The sequence below is a fragment of the Natator depressus genome, chromosome 5, assembly GCF_965152275.1.
Source record: "Natator depressus isolate rNatDep1 chromosome 5, rNatDep2.hap1, whole genome shotgun sequence".
Lineage (NCBI taxonomy): Eukaryota > Metazoa > Chordata > Testudines > Cheloniidae > Natator > Natator depressus.
Genome location: NC_134238.1, coordinates 6,038,578 through 6,058,013, shown reverse-complemented (window position 1 = coordinate 6,058,013; position 19,436 = coordinate 6,038,578). Strand labels below are relative to the sequence as shown.

Here is a 19,436-nt window from a genome sequence, read left to right as displayed (position 1 = left end):
TTCTCTGAGCTTCCTCTAATTCGTCAATATCTTTCTGGTAGCATGGCATCCAGAACTGAATACAATGTTTCCAAGGTATGGTCACACCAGAGCTGTCAGGAGAACAATCTGCTCTGTGCTATATGATGAAATGTCTTTGCAGCCCAAAATTGCACTGGCTCTTTTTGTAGCCATCACCTCACTCTGCAAAACCCTGTCTAATTTGTATCTATTGATACATCTGAGCAGAATACATCATTGTATGCCATAAAACCTGACACACAACTCCAACAGGCACACTAGCTCACATTCAGTGTGGTCTCTGGCAATAACAATCCCATCAGAGACAACAGTTCTTTGCAGGATCAGGCATGGAAGAGGGAGGGAAGAAATAGACTTTTATAATAGTGTCATGCCCTTGGCTAACCGAACTGGCCATGCTTGGCACATTTATCACGCTGAAGGGTTTGCCCCATCAATAGGAGTGTTGAAGAGACCTTGATCCTGAAACTGGCTGAGTGGTGTTGGTATGTTCCTGGCCCACTGCAGACAGAACAGTATCAGTGCAATAAAGGACAAAGGGCTCAACAGAGTGTCCCAAAGACCTCTGCCCTGGGTCCGGGCTGATCAGTCAGTCTCATTTTTCTTGGTGCTCAGCACTGGTTCACCTAAGGAAGCATCCAATTGGCTGTCATTACTGAAAGTGTTTGCTACCACTTCCCGAGGTGTAACAAATGACCCATTGTCATTTTCACTTAACCAGGAAAGAGCACTGCATCTCCTCCCTATCGCCCTTCATGTCCTCCCTCCCCTTTCTCTGTTTTTCTACTTCCTTGCTCCTATGACTCAACTCCTCCCATCTCCTGCTCACCCCAGCCCTCATTCTAAAACATAAAAACAAACCAGACAAAAAACAGGGGGATTTACATGGAGTTTGGCAACCATCTCAGTGATCGTTCTGCTTGAGTTGTCCTTTCCCCCATATGCTTTCTCTTGTCTATTTAGACTGAAAGTTCTGCATGGTACAAACTGTGTGTGTTTGTACAGTGCCTAGCACAATGGGACCCTAATGTTGACGGTAATATAAACATTTAATAATACTACTTTGTACTTCATAGAGTACTTAGCAAGTTGTCTGAAGAGCAGTAAACAACACCCCAGCAAGTTGTTTTCATACTGGGCTTCACCATTCACTGTTCCAAATGAGACTAAGCCACTATTGTCTTTTCTACATCTCATCTATTCATAGAATCATAGAATATCAGGGTTGGAAGGGACCCCAGAAGGTCATCTAGTCCAACCCCCTGCTCGAAGCAGGACCAATTCCCAGTTAAATCATCCCAGCCAGGGCTTTGTCAAGCCTGACCTTAAAAACCTCTAAGGAAGGAGATTCTACCACCTCCCTAGGTAACGCATTCCAGTGTTTCACCACCCTCTTAGTGAAAAAGTTTTTCCTAATATCCAATCTAAACCTCCCCCATTGCAACTTGAGACCATTACTCCTCGTTCTGTCATCTGCTACCATTGAGAACAGTCTAGAGCCATCCTCTTTGGAACCCCCTTTCAGGTAGTTGAAAGCAGCTATCAAATCCCCCCTCATTCTTCTCTTCTGCAGACTAAACAATCCCAGCTCCCTCAGCCTCTCCTCATAAGTCATGTGCTCTAGACCCCTAATCATTTTTGTTGCCCTTCGCTGGACTCTCTCCAATTTATCCACATCCTTCTTGTAGTGTAGGGCCCAAAACTGGACACAGTACTCCAGATGAGGCCTCACCAGTGTCGAATAGAGGGGAACGATCACGTCCCTCGATCTGCTCGCTATGCCCCTACTTATACATCCCAAAATGCCATTGGCCTTCTTGGCAACAAGGGCACACTGCTGACTCATATCCAGCTTCTCGTCCACTGTCACCCCTAGGTCCTTTTCCGCAGAACTGCTGCCTAGCCATTCGGTCCCTAGTCTGTAGCGGTGCATTGGATTCTTCCATCCTAAGTGCAGGACCCTGCACTTATCCTTATTGAACCTCATCAGATTTCTTTTGGCCCAATCCTCCAATTTGTCTAGGTCCTTCTGTATCCTATCCCTACCCTCCAGCGTATCTACCACTCCTCCCAGTTTAGTATCATCCGCAAATTTGCTGAGAGTGCAATCCACACCATCCTCCAGATCATTTATGAAGATATTGAACAAAACCGGCCCCAGGACCGACCCCCTCTTTATCTCTCCTTCATCCCCTCTTTATCGCTCTCATTTTCCATTCCTTGCCACCCTTACAGACTCATTCTCACCAATCTTTTGCTTTTACAACCTTATCCCCAACCAGTCATTCCCCCATGTCAATCTCTATCTCACTAAGCCATTAAGAAATAAATGTTTAGAAAAAATAAGAACTGAGCAGACAGACCAGGTGCAGAAGCACCAATGTTCACTCATGATTTTACACACGTAACCCTTCTCCATCCCCCGTCCTTTCCTTTGTTTTTGGCTTCTCTTTTCATGGTCCCTCTCTCTCTTTTGAGTACCAATCTTTTTGGGGGCAGGGGTGGCCTTTTACTTCGCTGAACAGTGCCTACAACTTTAAGGATGCTAAATAAAAATAACCTCAGCATCGCATTTTAAAAGATTTCATACAGGTTACAAAGCGTTAGCTAACATTTTCCAAATGTGCTTGCTTAATGGCACCTACGTAAGAACAGCCCGATTTTCAGAGGTGCTGGGCACATGCAGTACCCATTGACTTCAATCATCATTTACATGGATTAACACTCTGCCTTTCTTCACAAGTTCAGTCCAAATTCTTAGCCAGCCATAGAAATAATAAATCAGCTTTTTTGCTTCAACAGGTACAGTCATCGGAAGATCTGTGCAGTCTTAGGTCATTTAGTCACTGAACTGTGAGCCTTCACTGAATGTCTAACCATTGTGGGCAAGAAATGTTATTAGCTGGGCAAGATTTAAGACCTCATTATATAGAGATACAAGATCTGGATGCAGATCTTGAATAGACATAGGGCGACATCCTGCCACACTGAAGTCAATGGGAGCTTTGACATTGACTTCAGTGGAGCCAGGATTCTCCCTATTATGTCTTAATTTTCTGCGTTAGGGTGCAAAAGTATTGCAGCCTTTCTACCTTTTTATACCAGCACAATTGAAAATGAAGCGTCATCTGAAAGTTTCTCCCCCCGCCCCATGAAATATTTTATATATAGTCTAATGGAACACCTAAACTAACACAAACTGCGACCGGTGCTTTACACTATTCTTCCTCTTGCTGAACAGTTTAATTTCTTCTGCTGTGACTTGGGAGTGTTTTATAGTGGAATCAGGCAGCCAAATCCTTCTGTTCCCTTAATTATCTCTTCCTTGTCAGCTACCTCACTAAAAAACAAGTTACGATTACACAATTCAGATACCCATAAACACTAGGCTGCGATAATATAATGTCCTGTGTTACTGGCTTTGTGGAAAGAGCTGTTTCAGGGAGGTTTAAAAAGATTTAAATAAGCCCAGCACTTTTAAATGTCTGAAAATCTAAAGATATCTTAACTATTCTTCAATATCTTAATCATTCTGTGGAATCATGATCTGGTATAATGGCCACTTTAAGTGAAAGGTTTGCTGCTCTGCGCAGTTGCTACTTCCTATTAATTGTGAATTAAAGCATAATTTAGCATGGCTGCATGCCAGCATGACAAGTAAAATTTGCAGACACTAACTCCAGTTGAACAGGGGAAAAGGCACTTAAAGATGCCTTTAAGTAACAGAAAGTCACTCAGCAAGCTGTACTTTAAAACTAATAGCCGAGCTTCAAGTGGACAAACTGACATGGATTAAAAACAGAACGGATGAAGCAAAAAGGGAAAGTGCTTGCCTTCTAAATCTTACAGGGCAGAAGTGATGCTTGGTCATCGTTCTGTTAGCATGCACTTTGGAGAGTTCGGGGCAGGCCTGGATACACACTCATTCCATTTTATGCTGCACATTACTGAGAACACATCTGGCATAAATAATTCATAAATGCTTTGTCTGAAACTTAAGAGTCCAAAATGCCACATGGTTTTCAACTTTATTGCTGTTTGGCCTTTCGAACAGAAATAGACAACGGATGGATGAACTAGGCAACCCTGATAAGAACCCATCACTTAGAATTACACACTGGAGGTAAGAGTGAACATCTTCTAGCTTCAGATCCATGGAACAACGCAGCCTTGGAGATAGTCACACACATGCTTATGTTAGCAGTCAGCTGTCATGGAACAGGGCAAGAAAGGGCAGGGGAGTGGGAAGAGTGCTCCCTTGGATGCTGGAAAGACCTCGATATAAAATAAAAGTATGTACTCAAAAAAGGAATGCTTTGGTATTTTCAATTAATGGGCTGGGTACACCTCAGATGGAATTTGGGGCAGGAGAGGAGACTCACAAACAGAAGAGATGGTGAGAAACCAATCAGATTTAAACAATGCATTAGAAGTTTTGAGGAATTACTGTATGGAGTGTAGTAGTAAGCAAAGAGTACTAAGAACGTACTGCTTTTTGATAAACCCATTTCCTGATCACACAGTACATCACACGTGTCATTCACCCCGGCATTGCTCCCTATTTTTTACCAGCGTCACTTCATCATTGTTACTGTTGTTATACTACGACGAAACTGGAGCAATGCAGTGGAGAATAAGGCCCCGTGTGTCTACAGTGTATTATCTGTGCTAGATGGCCCAATCCTGCATGGAGCAGAGTGCCTTCAACCTCCACGGAAGTGATGGTGTTTTGCACTTTGCTGGATAGGGCCCTTAGATTGTATGTTCCTTGTGATGCTACATCTCACTGATGATGGATCTGATGTGTGCTTCAGGCTCAATCACCCTTTTTAAAAATAATTAATTTACCCAGGAAAACTCAGCTCAGACAGCAGCTGCTTTTCAGTGAGATCCCATCCCCCACTCTTCTACTCACCTTCCAGTGGGCTGAGAGGGGCACAAGGACTTCCATGTGACTTACCAAAAGAAACCATTTGTGTTTAATTGGCTGGATTGGAACAGAGAATTTTCTTCCTTTCCAGCTCTTCACTTGATCTTAGAGCCTCCAGCAGTTTTCCCTTAGAGCGAGTGTCTGAACTAAACTAGTGCCCACTGGAGCCCACATGGCCTGGAGCTGTGGCAGGGAACACAGACCCCTAGAGGAACAGCATTCTGTTACATAAGTTCTGACAAACTCTCAGATGTGTACTCTATTATACAGGACTATGGACTAAAGGCAGTTCCATTCCTCTCCATCTGGGCTGCAGAGGTATAATTATAGCCATAGAAATCAACCAGGTACCACCAGCACAGTGTAAGTCAGCGTGTTAGAAAGGAGTCAAAGGGGGACACAACAGGGCTAGCGAGGAGTCACATGGTGAGCATGAGAACTCACGATAGGGCAAAACAGACCAGCAGACTTGACATGGCATTATAAGGCACCCTTAGAACAAGCCAGCAGTAAAGCCTGGAGTGTAGGGTACTTGCGCCAGGCTCCCCTGGGCTGTAGGCATTACATTCTAACAACCTATTTCAAAAACTGTACACAGGTGGTAGGTGTCACACTGAGATAAAATACCTGCTTTTTGCAGCTGAACAGATGGGTATGGAAGAGAAGTTTTAGTCTGTTAATTCTCAGCAATAACTAGTAAAGGCGTTCTTGGGCTCCTTGGGATTACTTTTCTAAAACCATACACCTGTCGATACCCTGCACTTCTGTCACGCACTACCTGGTATCACGGATACGCTACAAAAAAATTAAGTAAGGATCTGAGTGGCTCAAGAGACTGGTATTAAGCTGCTCACTTCCAGGTTGCTTATTTGAATCCAACCCAGGCTGGAAGTGACCAAAAATTGCTCCCAGCTACTGTGTGATGGGTTATTAAAATGAAATGGCAAGGCTCAGTAGATGTGTTCTCACCACAAAAACCACCACAACTGACAACCTTATTGGTAGCAACAGCAGAGGCCAAAGACTGAATGAATAATTAATGGATGTTCTTCTAGCACCAATGCCCACTTAATTTTATACAGAAAACTCAAAGGAAACAGATCTTTTAACTTACAAAAAAACCTCAAAAACCAATACAAAATGAATGCGACCCAGGGACTTACCCTTCTATGCAACAACATGAAAAGAGTGCACGCAAGACAGTGAAGTCTGCAGGGCGTGAAATTAAAAATTTCACACAGATACAATGAAGTAATGATACAATGTTACAACCTTGGCACAAAAATCTTCTGGTTTGAGGAAAGTCAGTGTCGTGTGATGTTACGGTTTGTGCCCCAGTAGAAATGGCTTGCTGTTGAAAAGTCCATATAACAAAACATAAAGAGATGAAGCAAGGGAATGTTTGGACAGTTAAAAGGGGGGGCTATATGTTCTACCCATTTAGGCATTTCTGAGGTACCCATCACTGTCATATCTAATTGCCATGTTATACTGAAGAAATGGCAAACTACTCTCTCACATCTGGAAATCTAGGAGGTAAGATATGATTGGGGAACAAGTAAAAGGAGATTTGTTCCTAAGGGTCTTGAGGTTTGGGGTCTCTCTCATCAGACCAGTCTGCTATTTTGACTCTGAATCCTTCAAGTCTACCAAAATGGTGCGGGAGTGTAGTCTTCAAGTTCCAAGTGTATGCATGAGAATAAGGATACACTCAACAATTACAAAGCATCAAGCAAGAATTGGGATGCAAGGCACTTGGGGTGATGCTCAGCAATCCTTGCAGGAACTGCTTCACCAGCCACAGGTCAGAAAGGAAAGGAATGCTGGAATACTGAGTACATCCTGGTTTCCTTAACTGAGACAGTGCCCCCTGTTGGAACAAACTGCTCAGTACCTTACGCTCCCAGGGAGTTCCCAATAGATCCATGTGCAGACACATGGGTTCAAGAGTGGGTCTGGTGCAACACTGAATTATCAGTCAATGTGCACAGTGTAGAAAGCATTTTACTTCCAAGAGTGAGAAAAATGTTTCCAAAGTCACAAATTGTAAAGCTGCTCATCAGTTATGTTTCAGAGATATCTGATAGATTGACAGACACACAAACACCCTACAAAATGCATTCATGGCTCTGAATTGTAAGGAATAAAATTGGAATTCAGCACTACTACTCAGCTGAAAGCAGTATCTCTTGATCACAGGCACAGGAAGTTACAAACACAAGTACTACTGGCAATGTGAGTTGTGTGCAGAACTCACCCTTCTGGAAATTTACCTGAAAAAGTCAGTCCAACGGTGCAAAGGTCATTTCTGACATGGCATGTTTCACCCTACTGATCCGAGACGGAACACATGGGGAAATGTACAGAAGAATGTGACTTACTTTTGCCTTTTACACACTTAATAAAATCTTCAAGTCTTCAGCTTATTACATTTTTAAAAATTTGACTCATTTCATTCCAGTAATTTCATTAGATTACAGTTCTACATCTTTATTAAAAAATCATCAAAATTGAAATGTTTCAATAAACCCAATTTTGGTTTTAAGTAGTAAAAGCGGATTCAATGCAGATTAAGCAAAAATGAAAGTTAAAAGTATAATAGTATTAGAGTCTTTGAGAACCTTTTCTGAAAGATTCCCTAAACACACAGGAAATATTACAGGTGACTTTGGAATTCTGCTTTTAAATTTATTGATTTTACAAAAAAAATTAAACTATTCAAGACATATACATTTTAGGAGGCTGCTCTCATTAACTATTTTAGACATGTTTACATTAATATAAAGTCCTCTAAAATTTATGAATTGTAAGAGCCACTGGAGGAAGAACAACATAAGATACTGTGCTAGTTAAAAAACACAAAGGTACTCCGTGTCAGGCAGAAACTAAACAATCACAATTAGTAAATTGCTTTATATTCCTTTATATTTGTGCTTCCAAGTCATCACATTGTTTCCAGAGCAGTCAAAGTAAAAACAATAGTTTTACTTTTTCTTTGTGACCTTCAGTAAAAATGTACCAACTGATCAGAATCATAAAATACATCTGAATTATTATTACATAAACCTCAGAACTGACAAGGATAGAGAAGCGTGTATGTTACACTCAGTAATCTAAGTTCCTGAAATAATGAGATAAACCAGTGTCTGCGATTAAATGTGGAATGTGTGATATCGGGGGGAGGAGGGGATATTTTGTTTTGCTTAAGAAGCTCAACTGAATACTGATGAGATAACTTGAGAACCCCAGTCACAGTGTGTGACAAAAACAAATTTACCCAAGAGTGTATGTTTTTGAATAGGACCATCTGATTTAGGAAGAGAAACAGAATCAGTCACATCCTGAGGTGGAAATTGATGGATTCAGCTTAAACAAAGAATAACCACAAGTTGACATAACAAATCTCCTTGCCACAGCTGGAGGTGGGGCTAAAGGGGACTATGCTCTCATCTATTCCTAAAGTTCCCTTCAAATTTGTACCAAGCATTGGAAGACATGTTGTATGATTCAATCCTCAAGAAACACTGAAAGCATCTAATACAAAGATTTAACTACCTTAAACAGTTCTCCAGATTTTCAGCATGCTATGCAATGCAGCATTGTCATGAATAATAGCAGATGTCTGAGTGTGTAGAGATGTATTCTTAGTATCTATTTCATTATCTTTTTCTTGAAGAGTTGGAGCCTGATTCTCTTGTCATTTGGCCCTAGTGTAACTTCATTTTCTTCAGTGACGTTATTCCTGATATATATCATCGTCAGCATATGGAGCTTTAGATTTTGATTTTTTCACATCAGATACTTCTATCCCAAGAACATTAAGAGATGAATGCATATTTCCCAAAATATTCTCCGCCCTATTAAGAACCATAGACAAAGACTGAGGATACACTAACTAAAGGAAGTAAAACCAGACTGAGAAACAAAACCAAAACAAATAAATAAACAAAAAGACAGCCCCACGCCCCCCCCCCCCAAACCCCCACCCCTTTGTTTTAAAGTTAGGAGAATGGAAAATTTCTCCTGATTTAGACACTATCATATTTCCTACAATCTCTGTTATTCTCTGGAAATTCTTCATTGGGGAGGATTTTGCCCTCATGGTTAGCCATCAACACCTGGCCTTGATTATTCAAGTAATTAAAATCACCTACTTTTATTCATTCATTGCTTCAAGGCATCTCTAGTTGCCCAGCCAAGTATAAAAGAAAAAGACCTAATATAATATATGACTGCCTATGAAAAAGGAAAGCTTAATGCTTTTTCTTACTTGCTAAGGAAACAGGAATATCCCCCTCATAAGAGCAATCAAATGACAAGGGGCTAATGTGGCCAAATAGAAGCACATGCTAAACTCATCCTTACAAAACCAAACAAAACAAATGCCTACCCCAGAAAAATCTCCACTACAGTAGAACCTCAGAGTTATGAACACCAGAGTTACGAACAGACCAGTCAATCACACGCCTCATTTGGAACCAGAAGTACGCAATCAGGCAGCAGCAGAGACAAAAATAAATAAAAAGCAAGTACAGTACAGTACTGTGTTAAACATACTACTAAAAAAATAAATAAAGGGAAAACTGCATTCTTCTTCTGTATAGTAAAAATTTCAAAGCTGTATTAAGTCAATGTTCACAGTTGTAAACTTTTGAAAGATCAAAGTTTTGTTCGGAGTTACGAACAACCTCCATTCCTGAAGGGTTCGTAACTCTGAGGTTCTCCTGTATGTAATTCCACCTGTTATTAAAGCATAGTTTTGCCCTAGTCTTGATGTCACAACTGGGTGGGGAGGGACAGAGGGAACCACAATGGGCAGCACCTCTGTGTGCTCCCTGCATCAGCAAACATCAGCATAATTCTATAATCAGACTTCAAATTTCCTCTGCGGCTTTGTGGGTCCCAGCTAATGAGAACACCTGGTGGTAGAGAAGGGCCCAGTGGCCATCTCAAGTATTGGAAACATTGCCTTCACCTTAAACTCTGTTGTTCCCACCCACCGATGATGTCACTCTTGGGAGGGGCTTGCCACAGCAGGGGCAACTCTCACCTCTCTCTCAGACCTCCTTTGTTAACATCATCAAGTATGTTCCGGTAGCCCTGGACATAATCAGGATCAGGCCCTCTTGTGATAGGTGCTGTACACACATCCCATCTCTTCACCAAAGAGCTCACTCTCTAAGAATCCACTAGAACCCAATGATTCGTAACAGGAAAAATTACTTATGCTTCTTTTACATCATTCCTGTGGTCATGCTGCATTTAGACTAGCCCTGCCTTCATACTTACCAATTCATAATTAAAATATGATAAAGGAAGTCAAAATACAAATAGATGAGCTTAGTTGTGGTGCTGCTATTCAAAAGAGAGTGAAACTAAGTATGGCGATGTGTAATTTACTGTCTGGCTGATAGGGGGTTTGGGGATTTCAAGACATAAGAACAGAGCAAAATGGTTCATCACTACGTCAGCAATCTCCCCTCCCCCTGAATTCCCTTGTGAAAGACATTGCTATCCATGGCAAATTATTTTTATTACAAAGTTAGAGCACTTCTACTGTAAGGATGGCAGGAGCAGTGAGTCCACACCGGAATAGGCAGGGAACACACTCTCTTTTGGGCATCCCCTAACAGCTGCAGGTCCCAAGGGCCCTTGCTACCTAGCTAAATGGGGGAGGAAGAGTAGGATCTCTCAGGAGCACAGCCGGACCATAGGGGCAGAATCTCCTCTCCCTGGTAGGAGCATCTTTCACAGACCTTTGAACATGAGTGATATTTAGCTTGAGCTCCTCCTGCACAATCTTTCACTGTTGGCCCTCTAAACGCAGGATGATAGAATGCAATTGAAAAAAGCATGGAGGATTCACCAAGAAATAATGAAGGAGTGGCCACGGTGCTAGGAGGAGAACCGGGAGAGGACATTGTCATCACAGCCGAAGAAGGATGAGGTGTAGTGAAAGAGGGTACGATTGACAATGCCAGAGGCAGCAGAGAGGTCAAGGAGGAGGAGGATGGAGTAGCGGCCTTAAAATTTGTCCAAGTAGAGACTGCGAGAAACCTAGATGAGTGGAGTGATGTGGGTGAGGATCCAGAACTCCATTGGAGAATAGGAACTTGAGCCATGAAAGGCAGTGAAGGAAAGAAGAAAGATGGGACGGTACTGGAGAGGCAGCCGTTGCTTCGGAATGGGGTTTTTTGATGTTGGGGGAGAGCAGAGCATGGGGAGGAGCCAGAGGACAGGGAGTACTTCTCTTTGTTTCATTGTTCTAAGTCGCTAGCTGTTTGGTTACACACACAAATGGGAACTAGACTGAAAGCACTAAACTGATTTTCACCTTTGACCTAACATGGGATTTGGAGTGAGTAGGAAAGGCCAGTGCAAGAAACATACAGTGCATAAGAATGGTGTCATCTTAAGAAGCAGACCAAAAGGGTTAAGTCAGCTTTGTAATATGATTTGTACTCTACTTTCCTTTGCTTATTATTACTTTCAAACCATAATCAACTTATTGTCACACCACTGAGCGATGGAAACCTTGCCAGCTACTTCAAAAATTGACAAGGTTTCTGTTGCACGGAACAATCCCAAAAGACATTTCCACTCATTTTAATATAAAATCCTGTCAGATCCACACAGCTGAATAGGGGGAAAACGTTTAAGGAATATGCAGCTGTAATAGTCCTCCCCCAGCTAGTCAAGTCTGGAATAAAAGATGATCAAAAAAACTTGAAGATTTAGTGCTAGATTAATGCAAATATCTGCCTGTTTGCCAGTGTACTTTTTGATTAAACTGGCATACATCAAGTACAATTAGAAAGGTTATTTATAACTAAGAAATACATAATTCTGCATTTTGATGAGGGTGACAATTACAGCTGACAGTTACTAATTAACATTAATCCTTTTGCACTGGGAGTCAGAATTTCCTGGTGGGATTTTTGTTGTCTGCAATGGACACAAGAAAACTGCCATCGCCAAGCAGTTGTCAGTACAAGCAAGTGTTCTCTGTACTCATAACAAAAATAATAAAGTCTCCATTCATGTTTGAAATTAGATAACCTCAGGTATTTGTACAGAATACCGTTTCACAATTAAGCCTGTGACTGCAGCATTAAATATAATTACACATGGCATTTTCATGGTTAAACCCAATTCCAGGGTCTCCCAAGAGTATGTTTCCTAGGATAATGGCTGCTTTCAGCCCCAGGTCACAAATCTCCCACTGTTTAACTTGTTTTCTTATTCCAGTTTTAGGTTCTCATCTATGTTTATCTGGCCTGGGGAGTTTAAAGATTTTAACCACACTAATAAACACTGCAGATGTGGAGTGGTCTTTCCCCCGTCTCCAACATTTTCAGAAGCAGCATGGCGGTGCAAATACTGAAGATGCAGCTGATGATGCATATCAGTTTGCTACAGCTGCATATCTAAGATGTGGCAAAAATCAGTTCATTTTTTCCCTTTACCTACTAAACCAGGAACATTTTGGTTTTGAAAACAAATCTGACTTTCCAATTCCAACCTTCCAAAATTGCTTGGTTCCGTTGCCTGATTTTTTAAAATTTACACCCCCATAGTGTCCCCAAACATAATTTTACACCATAAAAATTGTTGACCTAATCAGATGTTTCCATCTCTATGATTCGATAAAAGACAAAAACAGATTTTGTATGCATGCATTATCAAGAGGCAAATTATCAGCATTACAATCTCAGCCATTGCCTTTTCAAGCAAATGCAACAGAAAATTCACTTATGGCCCTTTTTCCAACTGCTTTGAAACAGAAGTAGAGACCTGGTCCAAATCTAGTCTAGGTCAGAATCTGTGTTTCAACATAGTTCATCCACTCCATAAAGCCCCTGAATAAAGAGAGTCAAGGTGCTTACCATTTGGGTCGACTGATTGGGTTGGAATCAATGTGGATACAAATAAATGAGATGTCAGAAAAGGAGCTCTGCAAGATCTAAGTAAAGTAAACCATAATGTACTACTTACAAAGTGTTGTAATTTTCACATTTATTTTGTAAGCTTTAAATAGATGGGTTATTTCTACATACGGAGGTGCCCAACTAAAATCAAGATAAGTGATATTAATGTCCTATGGCCAGTATTATTGAACCTCGAAAGCAATAAACTATGAGTCGATAAATATTACATTTGCAACATAGTTAACATTCTTCTACTGTCTCTGGCACTTATTACACATTGTAACCACAAGTCTACAATACATTATTCATATTTGGGGTGTCACTGAGTGATGGATTGCTGTAAGAGAGGCTGTCCTTTAAATAAATCAACAAATAAAAATGCAAATGTTAACATTTTCAGCCACAACTTTTTCCATCTTGAATGGGGAATGAAAATTTAACATTATATCGACAGCCAGCAGAGAGAACAATTAACAGCCTACACTGTGAATACGAGAGATTAATTTGCCAGTGTCTGGTTTTATCACTCGCATAAGCAACTATATTGGACTTTTCGTGCTGTTAGCTCTCCTCGGGGAACAGAGAAAACTTGTTTCCTATCATGTTCACCACCTCATTCACTGCCCCTCTCCACACACCCTCTTAATTCCTTAAAATGGTTACAAGTTGGACAAGGAGTGGAAGATGTTTTTTCTCCTTTTGAATCTTAAATTGTGTCTGATACCAAGAAAAAAAAAGTTTCCTTTCCTTCAGAAGTTTTTGCTTCTACAAGATCTCTATAGAAGGAAGAACTTAGTACCGAATAACATTTTAAGAGCAGAAACACATTTAGGCATCCATGGCACTTGCATCTCAAAAGCAGCTACTGTATATGCAAAGTTAATGCTTTTTCACATCACTGTTTCATTTATAAGTATTCAGTATAATGAATCGACTGTATAGCATGCCAATGTGCACTGTTAAATATACTCTGTGCATTACATTTGACATCAAATATTAATTTGCTGCAACGTCCCTGAATACTCATCTTCCTCATGTGAGATGTGTTAGGGAATTGGGTAAGTAATTCTGTTTTTAAAATCCCCCCAAACACAAATTAACACAATGTAATCTGTTGGTAAAATTCCAAAAGGCCTTTGTAGTCTAACTGATAATAGTATAGATGGGTTGTTATTTAATGTACAGGTTGCAAGAACTTTTGGACATTGAAATAAAAGTGATTTAAAAGGAACTCAACTTCAAAAACATTCCATTAGCATTAAAGGCCTGATTTAAAGCTGCAGCTAGAAAATGTAGGATTAATACTAAAACTCCAGGTTATCACCCAATCCCTTAAATTCATCTGACTGTACCTAAACTCAGCAGAAATAATTTTACTTAGTTGCCGTAAGAGAGAAAGAGACTGCATTTCAGCAGAGTTCTCCGATGCTGTTCAAAACCTCCTAGCTTCTTTTTGCGTCTGACTGGTCGGCACTGTCTTAGGACTTACCAAGTCAGACCCTGACACTGCATCTGCATGGGAGACACCCCTGCGCCTTCACAGTATCCCAAAGGCTTCAGTGGGGATCTGTGCAGATGAAGGAGTTTTCTGCACAGAGCCAGCTGCACAACTGGTGCTTCTGAAGAAAGTGTCTGACTTTATATTGTCACTTATAACCATTATAACCTATTTTGCAACAGGCCATTTGTTTTGCTGAGCTCAGAGGTCTGTTATATCAGAGCTGAGGCCTAGTTACTGTAGAACCTTCTTGAATCCCTTCACTTAGGCCTTGTCTACACTAGTTTTGTCAACAGAAGTCAGCGTGGAGAGCTCATGGTGCATCTTTCAAGCTGACCATGGCAGCTCCATGCAGAAAACACTCTGCCGCTTGGAGCACACCGGAGTTGTTGGATCTGCTGGCACTGTGGGAAGAGGAGGCTGTGCAGTCCCAGTTCTGCTCCAGCCATAAGAACTTTGATACCTATAGTCAGATTTCTCGTGGCATGTTGTATAAGGGCTATGAACAGGACACACATCAGTGCCATGTCAAGATAAAGGAGCTCAGGTAGGTGTACCAGAAAGCAAGGGAGTCAAACCACTGCTCTGTGCTGCACCAAAGACCTGCCGCTTCTATAAGGAGCTTGACACCATCCTCAGTGGTGACCCCACCTCCACCACCGAGAGCCCCATGGATACTTCGACGGGGCTGGAGACAGTGGACTCAACCCTGAGAACGAAGTCATGGACGAGGAGGTCAAGTTGGAGGACGATGCAGACCACACGGCAGAGTCATCTGGTGGTACTGCGAGTCAGGACCATTTTTTTTATTGCAAGACCACAAATGCCTGCAATACCATAGAGAAGTACCCCTTTCTATTAATGTACTCTGTTGCAGGATGGTCCAGGGCCAAAACTGGGACATACATGCCATCTATCACCCTGCCACAGTTAGGGAATCCCACTGCTGCAAAGCCATCCACTATTTCATGCACATTGCCAAGAGTCACAGTCCTTCGTAGGAGGATGCGATTAATGGCTCTGCATCCTTGCATTAATGCAGTCCCAGCAGTGGACGGCCTGACTTCAAACTGATTCGTGACTGACCGGTAGCAGTCTGGAGTTGCTAGCTTCCACACAGCAATCGCCACGCGCTTCTCCACCGAGAAGGCAGCTCTCATTCTGGTGTCCAGTGCTGGGGAGAGCTCTGCACACAGTTCCAGCAAGGCGCCTTTCCTCATCCAAAAGTTCTGCAGCCACTGCTCCTCATCCCAAACCTGCAGAATGATGTGATCCCACCACTCAGGGCTTGTTTCCCAAGCCCAAAAGCAACAGTCCACAATGTGCAACTGCTCCGTGAGTGCCAAAAGTAATCTAGCGGTGTTTCTTCCCACGTCACACAGCATGTAAGGCACTTCTGATTCCAGTTCAGATTGGGTGCTCATTATACACTGCATGACCAGCCACCATGCGTTCATAAGTGACCACAAAAGTAGAAAGCAATGCAGGATCCATCCTTTCAGACAGAGATGGTGGGTGCACTGTAAACAAGGGTAATAGAAAAATGTCGTGAAACACAGTCAGACGCCTGTAGAATGATGGAGGAGAGGAGGTGATCAGGAACAGTCAACATGGATTCACCAAGGGCAAGTCATGCCTGACCGAACTGATTGCCTTCTAGGGTGAGATAACTGTGGATATGGGGAAAGTGATGGACATGATATATCTTGACTTTAGCAAAGCTTTTGATACGGTCCCCACCAGTATTCTTGCCTGCAAATTAAAAAAGTATGGATTGGCTGAATGGACTATAAGGCAGATAGAAACCTGGCTAGATCATTGGGCTCAATGGGTAGTGATCAACGGCTCGATGTCTAGTTGGCAGCCGGTATCAAGCGGAGTGCCCCAAGGGTTGGTCCTGGGGCCAGTTTTGTTCAACTTCTTCATTAATGATCTGGATGATGGGATGGATTGCATCCTCAGCAAGTTTGTGGATGACACTAAGCTGGGGGGAGAGGTAAATATGCTGGAGGGTAGGGATAGGGTCCAGAGTTACCTAGACGAATTGGAGGATTGGGCCAAAAGAAATCTGATGAGGTTCAACAAGGACAAGTGCAGAGTCCTGCACTTAGGAAGGAAGAATCCCATGCACTGCTACAGGCTGGGGACCGACTGGCTAAGCAGCAGTTCTGCAGAAACGGACCTGGGGCTTACAGTGGACAAGAAGCTGGATATGAGTCAACAGTGTTCCCTTGTTGCCAAGAAGGCTAATGGCATATTGGGCTGCATTAGTAGGAGCATTGACAGCAGATCAAGGGAAGTGACTATTCCCCTGTATTCGGCACTGGTGAGGCCACATCTGCAGTACTGCGTCCAGTTTTGGGCCCCCCCACTACAGAAAGGATGTGGACAAATTGGAGAGAGTCCAGCGGCGGGCAATGAAAATCATTAGGGGGCTGGGGCACATGAGTTATGAGGAGAAGCTGAAGGAACTGGGCTTAGTCTGCAGAAGAGAAGAGTGAGGGGGGACTTGATAGTAGCCTTCAACTACCTGAAGGGGGGTTCCAAAGAAGTTCCAAAGAGTGAGGCTGTTCTCAGTGGTGGCAGTTGACAGAACAAGGAGTAATGGTCTCAAGTTGCAGTGGGGAGGTCTAGGTTGGATATTAGGAAAAAGTATTTCACTAGGAGGATTGTGAAGCACTGGAATGGGTTACGTAGGGGGTGGGGTGGAATCTCCATCCTTAGAGGTTTTTAAGGCCCAGCCTGACAAAGCCCTGGCTGGGATGATTTAGTTGGGGTTGGTCCTGCTTTGAGCAGGGGGTTGGACTAGATAACCTCCTGAGGTCTCTTCTAACCCTAATCTTCTATGCTTCTATGGGATGGAAAAAACTGCACCATGGGACATTGAGCACGCACCCAGGATGCATGGTGATCCATTCCGCCTTCCCACAACTCTTAGCCGCAGAAGGTGGCGAGTAGCACAGTAGAATAGCTACCCACAGTGCACTGTTCTCTTTGTTGATGCTAGAGCACCATCCATGGATGTGCTCTGCTGACAGGAGCATTGTGTGAATATGCACAAGCTATGTAATTAGACCAGTTTTTGATTGTTGGCGTAACATGCATCAACAAAACTCTGTAGTGGAAAATGTAAAATTAGGATTGTGATATGAGGTTTAATAAAGGTCATAGCCTCTATTTCAGGGCTTCCTTCCCTACTGACATTTCCTTGCAGGTCACAGCCAAAAATACTGTCTTGCCTCTGGAAAAGAAGAAGGGAGTGAGAGGAGTGAACAGATTCTGCACTCACTCCTGGCCACCTGAGAGGATGATACTTTACAGCAGGCAGAGAAATTATGCTCTTAGGACAGGAACAGGGTTCACTCTTCTTCCAATAAGGCCACTAGCCCCTTGTTAGAGTCTGCCCAACCTGAACCTTGTTTATGGGTTTGCAGTGAAAGCCAAGCCTGCATCAACCAGGGTTTAAAAACTTCAGGATATGCAACAGAAAAGCTTCCCATACCTGCTGTGAACCAAACCTTGAAACATTTGCACAGATGCAAACACCTGACTTGCAAGTAGTTTAAATTTAACACACCACGCTGTGCCATGGCAGGCATGCATGTGAGCTACTTTCCGATGTCAATATCTCAGATACCGAAACAGGGTCCATCTAATACCCCTTAAAAGTAGCTTATTAATGTTCATTCTGGAAGACAAATCTTTGGCATCTAGAATTAAGACTATTAAGCATCTCAAAACACAACACCTCTATTTCTAACACCTACCGCCAGTTTCACTCCACCCTTTTTGTCCCGGGGTGATTCATTCACAGTGAAGGCAGGAGGTAGTACCACTGTCTTTCTCAGGGGAGGTAGATTTAACACCCAATGAGAGCTCCTGTGGAACACCACCCAGAGAGGCTACAGAACCAGCACATCTTCTAGCCACCCTAGCCATGGCTACTTATCCAACCAGCGTCCCCCATTTTCTGAAGCTGAGCTAGCAAGCTTGTGCCCCTCATTGGCAGGGAGGTTGCAGACACTTTCTAACATTTTGTTCCTGGCAGATTTTCTACCGTAGCTGCCCTATGCCAGAATTTATGCTAGTTAGGGCTGGCATAAACCTGAACTGAATTAGCCCCTATAAGTTTAAATAGTGAAAAGTAATTAGATTACATCTACTGCAGATTAATTAAATATGTTCTTCGGCTCAGGCTTTGTACAGCAAGTTTCAGTCCCAAGAAAACGGTTGTAGTTAAACTTAATCTCTCAAATTGTGGATTATAAAAAACATGCTGACAGACCCTTAACTTTCGTGGCATAAAAGAGCTATAATTCTCAATATTGATTAATTTAGTGAGTTAAACTTGCAGTCTGAGCTTGTAATCATTCAGTGATAAATTTAGACTATGCATGCAGGGGTTTTTTGATGAAGAATAAAGTCAGCTTTAGGCCTCCACAGAAACACTTGTCCATTTACCATTTTCAATTAGAGAAGCCCAGGAGTAAGGAAAAGCACAACATGGCTGTTTAACCTGGTCAATTACACTTACACAAGTACCAACAGAGACAGAGAAAAGCAAAGATCATAGAGAAGCCTGGAATTTGTCAGATTTTTTTATTCACTAATATGACGATTGACTAATCAGATTTATTTGACTGATCGCTTCCTGTATGTGACATAATTTTTAATGTTATATCTCAATGATTATTTTATGCTCCCATGCGGTTAGTATGGACCTTCTCTTGTTTTCAATCAGATTCCTTTTTCTGTTCGACTTGATTTCTACAGTATAATTTTCTACAGTATAGTTTTCTTATACCTTCTCCTCATTGCTTGTCGGAGAGTTTCAGCCTTGTTTCTAAATTGCCACTAGAAAATACCCAACAATATCTCACAGACACTCATCATTAGACAATGTTGGCTTCTGAAGATAATGCTTTATTGCAGTTTTGTGCTTTTTTGTTTGTTTGTTTAAACATGTAGTTGTGGAAAGCAGAACCCTTCTATCTGTCTAGGTTTTATATCCTTCCAGAAATATCATCCTTTTTTTTCCAAAAGAAAAAAAATGTTGTTT

The 19,436-nt window shown here is 42.1% G+C and overlaps 1 protein-coding gene across 4 annotated transcripts in view; it reads right to left on the bottom strand.

Moving 5' to 3' along the window:
* KIAA1328 (KIAA1328 ortholog) overlaps positions 1–19,436 on the bottom strand; it is a 269,075-nt gene that overhangs the window by 18,708 nt on the left and 230,931 nt on the right. The gene's annotated exons all lie outside the window — the stretch shown is intronic.